Genomic DNA, 6,971 nt, shown 5'->3' on the forward strand with positions numbered 1-6,971 from the left:
CAGGCCAGAGTCAGAGCGAGAGCAGGCCGGAGCCAAAGCGAGGGCACGCCAGAGCGAGAGCAGGCCAGAGAGAGAGCAGGCCAGAGCGAGAGCAGGCCGGAGCCAGGGCGAGGGCAGGCCAGAGCGAGAGTAGGCCAGAGCCAAGGCAAGGGCAGGCCAGAGCCAGAGCGAGAGAAGGCCAGAGCCAAGGCAAGGGCAGGCCGGAACCAGGGCGAGAGGAGGCTGGAGACAAGGCGAGGCCAGAGAGAGAGCAGGCAAGAGCCAGAGCGAGAGTAGGCCGAAGCCAGGGCTAGGGCAGGCCAGAGCCAGAGCGAGAGCAGGCCGGAGCCAGGGCAAGACAGAGCCAGAGCGAGAGCATGCCAGAGCCAAGGCAAGGGCAGGCCAGAGCCAGAGAGAGAGCAGGTCGGGGCCAGGGCGAGAGCAGGCCGGAGCCAATGCGAGGGCTGGCCGGAGCCAGAGCAAGGGCAGGCCGGAGCCAGAGCAAGGGCAGGCCGGAGTCAGGGCGAGGGCAGGCCGGAGTCAGGGCGAGGGCAGGCAGGAGCCAGAGCGAGAGCAGGCCGGAGCCAAGGCGAGAGCAGGCCGGAGCCAAGGCGAGGGTAGGCCAGAGCCAGGGCAAGGGCAGGTCAGAGTCAGAGCGAGAGCAGGCCGGAGCTAAGGCAAGGGCAGGCCAGAGCCAGAGAGAGCAGGCCGGAGCCAAGGCATGGGCAGGCCAGAGCCAGAGAGAGCAGGCCGGAGCCAGGGCGAGGGCAGGCCAGAGCCAGAGCGAGAGCAGGTCGGAGGCAGGGCGAGAGCAGGCCGGAGCCAATGCGAGGGCTGGCCGGAGCCAGAGCAAGGGCAAGCCGGACTCAGAGAGAGGGCAGGCAGTAGCCAGAGCGAGAGCAGGCCAGAGCCAAGGCGAGAGCAGGCCGGAGTCAAGGCAAGGGTAGGCCAGAGCCAAGGCAAGGGCAGGCCGGAGCCAGAGATAGAGAAGGCCAGAGCCAAGCAAGGGCAGGCCGGAACCAGGGCGAGCGCAGGCAGGAGAAAAGGCGGGGCCAGAGCCAGAGTGAGAGTAGGCTAGAGCCAGGGCAAGGGCAGGCCAGAGCCAGAGAGAGAGCAGGCTGGAGCCAGGGCGAGGGCAGGCCAGAGCCAGAGGGAGAGCAGTTCAGAGCCAGAGCGAGAGCAGGCCGGATCCAAGGCGACGGCAGGCCGAAACCAGAGCGAGAGAATGCCAGAGCCAGGGCGAGAGCAGGCCGGAGCCAGAGCGAGGGCAGGCCGGAGCCAGAGCGAGAGCAGGCCGGAGCCAGAGCGAGGGCAGCCCGGAGCCAGAGCGAGGGCATGCCGGAGCCAGATACAGGGCAGGCCGGAGCCAGGGCGAGGGCAGAGCGGAGCTAGGGCGAGAGCAGGCCGGAGCCAAGGCGAGCGAGGGCAGGCCGGAGCCAGAGCAGGAGCAGGCCGGAGCCAAGACCAGGGCTGGCCAGAGCCAGAGCAAGGGCAGGCCGAAGCCAGAGCAAGGGCAGGCCGAAGCCAGGGAGAGGGCAGGCCGAAGCCAGAGCGAGAACAGGCCGTAGCCAGGGCGAGAGGAGGCCGGAGCAAAGGCGAGGGCAGATCAAAGTCAGAGCCAGAGCAGGCCGGAGCCAAGGAGAGGGCAGGCCAGAGAGAGAGAAGGCCAGAGCGAGAGCAGGCCGGAACCAGTGCGAGGGCAGGCCAGAGCCAGAGAGAGAGTAGGCCAGAGACAAGACTAGGGCAGGCGCGAGCTAGAGCGAGAGCAGGCCGGAGCCAAGGAGAGGGCAGGCCAGAGCCAGAGCGAGAGCAGGCCGGAGCCGAGGCAAGAGGAGGCCAGAACCAGAGCGAGAGCAGGCCAGAGCGAGAGAAGGCCGGAGCCAGAGCGAGAGCAGGCAGGAGCCAGGGAGAGGGCAGACCGGTCCCAAGGCGAGAGCAGGAAAGAACCAGGGAGAGAGCAGGCCGGAGCCGAGTCGAGGGCAGGCCGGAGCAAGAGCGAGAGCAGGCCGGAGCCAAGGCGAGGGTAGGCAAGAGCCAGAGCGAGAGCAGGCCGGAGCCAAGGCGAGGGCAGGCAAGAGCCAGAGTGAGAGCACGCCGGAACCAGGGCGAGTTCAGGCCAGAGCCAGAGCGAGAGCACGCCGGAACCAGGGCGAGGGCAGGCCAGAGCGAGAGCAGGCCGGAGCCAGGGCGAGGGCAGGCCAGAGCCAGAGCGAGGGCAGGCCGGAGCCAGAGCGAGGGCAGGCCAGAGCCAGAGCGAGAGCAGGCCAGAGCCAGAGCAAGAGCAGGCCAGAGCGAGAGCAGGCCGGAGCCAGGGCGAGGGCAGGCCAGAGCGAGAGTAGGCCAGAGCCAAGGCAAGGGCAGGCCAGAGCCAGAGCGAGAGAAGGCCAGAGCCAAGGCAAGGGCAGGCCGGAACCAGGGCGAGAGGAGGCCGGAGACAGGGCGAGGCCAGAGAGAGAGCAGGCAAGAGCCAGAGCGAGAGTAGGCCGAAGCCAGGGCTAGGGCAGGCCAGAGCCAGAGCGAGAGCAGGCCGGAGCCAGGGCAAGACAGAGCCAGAGCGAGAGCAAGCCAGAGCCAAGGCAACGGCAGGCCAGAGCCAGAGAGAGAGCAGGTCGGAGCCAGGGCGAGAGCAGGCCGGAGCCAATGCGAGGGCTGGCCGGAGCCAGAGCAAGGGCGAGAGCAGGCCGGCCAAGGTGAGGGTAGGCCAGAGCCAGGGCGAGGGCAGGTCAGAGTCAGAGCGAGAGCAGGCCGGAGCTAAGTCAAGGGCAGGCCAGAGGCAGAGCGACGGCAGGCCGGAGCCAGGGCGAGGGCAGGCCAGAGCCAGAGCCAGAGCAGGCCGGAGCCAGGGCGAGGGCAGGCTGGAGCCAGAGCGATAGCACACTGGAGCCAAGGCGAGGGCAGGCCAGAGCGAGGGCAGGCCGGAGCCAGAGCAAGAGCAGGCCGGAGTCAAGTTGAGGGCAGGCCAGATAGAGAGCAGGCATGAGCCAAGGTAAGGGCAGGCTGGAACCAGAGCGAGAGCAGGCCGGTAAGGCACTAGGTCGTATCCAGGGCGAGAACAGGCAGGAGCCAAGGCGAGGGCAGGCAGGAGCCAGAGAGATAGCAGGCCAGAGCCAGAGCGAGAGCAGGCCGGAGCCAGGACGAGGGCCGGCCGGAGCCAGTGCGAGAGCAGGCCGGAGACAAGGAAAGAACAGGCAAGAGACAGACAGAGCAAGCAAGAGCAAGGGCGAGGAGCAGGCCGGATCCAGGATGAGGGCAGGCCAGAGCTAGAGCAAGAGCAGGGCGAGAGCGGGCCAAAGCCAAGGTGAAGGCTGACTGGAGCCAGAGCAAGGGCAGGCCGGAGCCACGGCGAGGGCAGGCCGGAGCCAAGGCGAGGGCAGGCCGGAGCCAAAGCAAGAGCAGGCCGGAGCCAAGGCGAGAGCAGGCCGGAGCCAAGGCGAGGGCAGGTCAGAGCCAGAGCGAGAGCAGGTCAGAGCCAGAGCGAGAGCAGGCCGGAGCCAGGGAGAGAGCAGGCCGGAGCCAGGGCGAGGGCAGGCCAGAGCCAGATCCAAGGCAGGCCGGAGCCAGGGCGACGGCAGGCCAGAGTCAGAGCGGGAGCAGGCCGGAGCCAAGGCGAGGGCACGCCAGAGCGAGAGCAGGCCAGAGCCAGAACGAGAGCAGACCAGAGCCAGGTCGAGGGCAGGCCAGAGCGAGAGTGGGCCAGAGCCAAGGCAAGGGCTGGCCAGAGCCAGAGCGAGAGAAGGCCGGACGGAGTCAAGGCAAGGGCAGGCCGGAACCAGGGCGAAAACAGGCCGGAGCCAGGGCGAGGCCAGAGCCAGAGCAGGCCAGAGCCAAGGCAAGGGCAGGCGAGAGCGAGAGCAGGCTGGAGCCAGGGCGAGAGGAGGCCAGAGCCATGGCGAGGGCAGGCCAGAGGCAGAGCGACGGCAGGCCGGAGCCAGGGCGAGGGCAGGCCAGAGCCAGAGCGAGAGCAGGCCGGAGCCAGTGCAAGAGCAGGCCGGAGCCAGGGCAAGAGCAGGCCGGAGCCAGGGCAAGAGCAGGCCGGAGCCAAGGCGAGGGAAGGCCAGAGCGAGAGCAGGCCAGAGCCAGAGCGAGAGCAGTCCGGAGCCAAGGCAAGGAAGGGCAGGCCAGAGCCAGAGCGAGGGAAGGCCAGAGCCAGAGCAGTTCAGAGCCAGGGAGAGAGCAGGACGTAGCCAAGGCGAGGGCAGGCCAGAGCCCGAGCTCTGGCATAGTGGAGCCAGGGCGAGGGCAGGACGGAGCTAGAGCGAGAGCAGGTTGGAGCCAAGGCGAGAGCAGGCCGCAGCCAAGGCGAGGGCAGGCCAGAGGCAGAGCCAGGGTAGGCCAGAGCAAGAGCAGGCCAGAGCGAGAGCAGGCCGGAGCCCAGGCAAGGGCAGACCAGAGCCAAAGTGAGAGCAGGCCAGAGCCAGAGAGAGAGCAGCCCGGAGCCAAGGCGAAGAAGGCAGGCTAGAGCCAGAGAAAGAGCAGGCCAGAGCCAGAGCGAGAGCAGGCCGGAGCAAAGGCAGGCCAGAGCCAGAGCGAGAGCAGGCCGGAGCCAAGACGAGGGCAGGCCAGAGCGAGAGCAGGCCGGAGCCAAAGCGAGGGCAGGCCAGAGCGAGAGCAGGTCGGAGGAAAGCGAGGACAGGCCAGAGCCAGAGCGAGTGCAGGCCGGAACCAAGTCGAGGGCAGGCCAGAGCCAGAGCAAAAGCAGGCCAGAGCCAGAGCGAGAGCAGTCCGGAGCCAAGGAAAGGGCAGGCCACAGCCAGAGGTAGAGCAGGCTTGAGCCAGAGCGAGGGCAGGCCGGAGCCAAGGCGAAGGCAGGCCAGAACCAGAGCGAGAGCAGGCCGGAGTCAAGACGAGGGCAGGCCAGAGCAAGAGCAGTCCGGAGCCAGGGCAAGGGCAGGCCAGAGCCAAAGCAAGAGCAGGCCGGAGCCAGGACGAGGGCAGGCTGGAGCCAGAGCAAGAGCAGGCCGGAGCCAAGGCGAGAGTAGGCCGGAGCCAAGGCGAGGGCAGGCCAGAGCCAGAGCTGAGCAGGCCGGAGCCATGGCGAGGGCAGGCCACAGACAGATCCAGAGCAGGCCGGAGCCAGGGCGAGGGCAGGCCAGAGTCAGAGCGAGAGCAGGCCGGAGCCAAAGCGAGGGCACGCCAGAGCGAGAGCAGGCCAGAGAGAGAGCAGGCCAGAGCGAGAGCAGGCCAGAGCGAGAGCAGGCCGGAGCCAGGGCGAGGGCAGGCCAGAGCGAGAGTAGGCCAGAGCCAAGGCAAGGGCAGGCCAGAGCCAGAGCGAGAGAAGGCCAGAGCCAAGGCAAGGGCAGGCCGGAACCAGGGCGAGAGGAGGCTGGAGACAGGGCGAGGCCAGAGAGAGAGCAGGCAAGAGCCAGAGCGAGAGTAGGCCGAAGCCAGGGCTAGGGCAGGCCAGAGCCAGAGCGAGAGCAGGCCGGAGCCAGGGCAAGACAGAGCCAGAGCGAGAGCATGCAGAGCCAAGGCAAGGGCAGGCCAGAGCCAGAGAGAGAGCAGGTCGGGGCCAGGGCGAGAGCAGGCCGGAGCCAATGCGAGGGCTGGCCGGAGCCAGAGCAAGGGCAGGCCGGAGCCAGAGCAAGGGCAGGCCGGAGTCAGGGCGAGGGCAGGCCGGAGTCAGGGCGAGGGCAGGCAGGAGCCAGAGCGAGAGCAGGCCGGAGCCAAGGCGAGAGCAGGCCGGAGCCAAGGCGAGGGTAGGCCAGAGCCAGGGCAAGGGCAGGTCAGAGTCAGAGCGAGAGCAGGCCGGAGCTAAGGCAAGGGCAGGCCAGAGCCAGAGAGAGCAGGCCGGAGCCAAGGCATGGGCAGGCCAGAGCCAGAGAGAGCAGGCCGGAGCCAGGGCGAGGGCAGGCCAGAGCCAGAGCGAGAGCAGGTCGGAGGCAGGGCGAGAGCAGGCCGGAGCCAATGCGAGGGCTGGCCGGAGCCAGAGCAAGGGCAAGCCGGACTCAGAGAGAGGGCAGGCAGTAGCCAGAGCGAGAGCAGGCCAGAGCCAAGGCGAGAGCAGGCCGGAGCCAAGGCGAGGGTAGGCCAGAGCCAGGGCAAGGGCAGGTCAGAGTCAGAGCGAGAGCAGGCCGGAGCTAAGGCAAGGGCAGGCCAGAGCCAGAGAGAGCAGGCCGGAGCCAAGGCATGGGCAGGCCAGAGCCAGAGAGAGCAGGCCGGAGCCAGGGCGAGGGCAGGCCAGAGCCAGAGCGAGAGCAGGTCGGAGGCAGGGCGAGAGCAGGCCGGAGCCAATGCGAGGGCTGGCCGGAGCCAGAGCAAGGGCAAGCCGGACTCAGAGAGAGGGCAGGCAGTAGCCAGAGCGAGAGCAGGCCAGAGCCAAGGCGAGAGCAGGCCGGAGTCAAGGCAAGGGTAGGCCAGAGCCAAGGCAAGGGCAGGCCGGAGCCAGAGATAGAGAAGGCCAGAGCCAAGCAAGGGCAGGCCGGAACCAGGGCGAGCGCAGGCAGGAGAAAAGGCGGGGCCAGAGCCAGAGTGAGAGTAGGCTAGAGCCAGGGCAAGGGCAGGCCAGAGCCAGAGAGAGAGCAGGCTGGAGCCAGGGCGAGGGCAGGCCAGAGCCAGAGGGAGAGCAGTTCAGAGCCAGAGCGAGAGCAGGCCGGATCCAAGGCGACGGCAGGCCGAAACCAGAGCGAGAGAATGCCAGAGCCAGGGCGAGAGCAGGCCGGAGCCAGAGCGAGGGCAGGCCGGAGCCAGAGCGAGAGCAGGCCGGAGCCAGAGCGAGGGCAGCCCGGAGCCAGAGCGAGGGCATGCCGGAGCCAGATACAGGGCAGGCCGGAGCCAGGGCGAGGGCAGAGCGGAGCTAGGGCGAGAGCAGGCCGGAGCCAAGGCGAGCGAGGGCAGGCCGGAGCCAGAGCAGGAGCAGGCCGGAGCCAAGACCAGGGCTGGCCAGAGCCAGAGCAAGGGCAGGCCGAAGCCAGAGCAAGGGCAGGCCGAAGCCAGGGAGAGGGCAGGCCGAAGCCAGAGCGAGAACAGGCCGTAGCCAGGGCGAGAGGAGGCCG

This window comes from Phyllobates terribilis, unplaced genomic scaffold (genome assembly GCF_046119375.1).
Source record: "Phyllobates terribilis strain yellow unplaced genomic scaffold, ASM4611937v1 Scaffold_55__1_contigs__length_8800988, whole genome shotgun sequence".
Lineage (NCBI taxonomy): Eukaryota > Metazoa > Chordata > Amphibia > Anura > Dendrobatidae > Phyllobates > Phyllobates terribilis.